Source organism: Myotis brandtii, unplaced genomic scaffold (assembly GCF_000412655.1).
Source record: "Myotis brandtii unplaced genomic scaffold, ASM41265v1 scaffold45, whole genome shotgun sequence".
NCBI classification, from domain to species: Eukaryota; Metazoa; Chordata; class Mammalia; order Chiroptera; family Vespertilionidae; genus Myotis; species Myotis brandtii.
Genome location: NW_005367209.1, coordinates 7,911,166 through 7,912,616, shown reverse-complemented (window position 1 = coordinate 7,912,616; position 1,451 = coordinate 7,911,166). Strand labels below are relative to the sequence as shown.

Sequence of the window (1,451 nt, the reverse complement as noted above, 5' to 3'; positions counted from 1 at the left end):
CCTGCCTGCCTGCCTGATTGCCCCTAACTGCCCCCCCTGCTGGCCTGGTCACCCCAACTGCCCCCTCTGCCAGGCTGGTCGCCCCCAACTGCCCCCTATCACCCCCTCCCATCCCCCGCTGGCCTTGTTGTCCCACACAGCCTGTGTTCGGTTGTCCATCTGGTTGTTTCTGTAGTGACGGCCCCTGGCTTTTTATATATGAGGATAAGAAAGGCCTTGATTCTTATTCTGTCCTCTCGGGCACTTTGGGAGGTAATAGGGCAGAAGCTAATGCTCCATTTAACAGTTGTGGGAAACTGAGGCCCTGAGCTGTAGCCCCAGGGACCAGCAAGGCTCAAACAAATAGGGTCTACTTTTCTCATGTAACAAAAAATCTGGGCGTGCCAGATCAGAGCTGGTGTCATTGTTGCAACATCCTCAGCAAACAGCTTCTACTTCATGGTCGGTTCTGGTCATTTATTGCTACATAACAAACTACCCCCAAACAACAACCATTTTATTATTTTCTACACTTTTGTGGATCAGAAATTTGGACAGGTCTGAGCTGGGGATCTTTTGATTGATCTACAGTCATTAGTCACTTGGTTATATTCAGGCTGGGCTCACCTGAGGCTCGAGATGGCTATCCTGGAATGCCCGGTGCTTTGTGGGGATGACTGCGATGCTGAGCTCGAATAGGTTCCTCTCCTTTGCCATGCAGTCGTGGAACCTCTCCAGGTGGTCTCTTCCACAGAGTGGCTTGACCTTTTCCGTGGCAGCGCACGGATCCAAGGGGCCTTGGCAGACGCTGCCTGTCCTCTTAAGGGCTAGGCCCAGAATTGGCAGAGCACTATTTTTTTAAAAAATATATTTTATTGATTTTTTACAGAGAGGAAGGAGAGAGAGAGGGAGAGAGAGTTAGAAACATGGATGAGAGCGAAACATCGATCAGCTGCCTCCCGCACACTCCCTACTGGGGATGTGCCCACAACCAAGGTACATGCCCTTGACCAGAATCGAACCTGGGACCCTTCAGTCCACAGGCCAACGCTCTATCCACTGAGCCAAACTGGTTAGGCGGCAGAGCATTATTTTTACTATACTCTGTTGGTCCAAGAAGTCACAGGTCAGTCCAGATTCAAGTGGAGTGGAAACAGACGCTTTCAAATAGACAATTCCTCTGGAAGGAAGGAGAGTCAAAGAATCAGCACCCATCTTTAACTTACCTCCTGGTCCAAAATGGCTGCTTGAGATCCAGTCATCACATCTCAATTCCAGCCAGCAGGGAGAAAGAGAGGCATAAGATCTATACCCTCCCTTTTAAGGCATTTTCTAGAAGTCACACAAAATATTTTTCATTGGCAAGAACTCACATGGCCGTACTTAAGATGAAGGAGGGAATATGTAATCTTCATTACAGGTTGCCATGGGTCCAGCTGAAATGTAGGGGTACTAGTCATTAAGGAAGGAGA

General features: G+C 48.9%; 1 long non-coding RNA gene across 1 annotated transcript in view; it reads right to left on the bottom strand.

Moving 5' to 3' along the window:
• Positions 1 to 1,451, bottom strand: part of LOC106727580 — an 8,365-nt gene extending 6,914 nt beyond the window's left edge. The window contains exons 1-2 of the long non-coding RNA XR_001363809.1: positions 1,353 to 1,451; positions 607 to 829 (exon numbers count right to left, since the gene is read on the bottom strand). This is a non-coding gene — a long non-coding RNA (uncharacterized LOC106727580). The remainder of the gene's footprint in view (positions 1 to 606; positions 830 to 1,352) is intronic.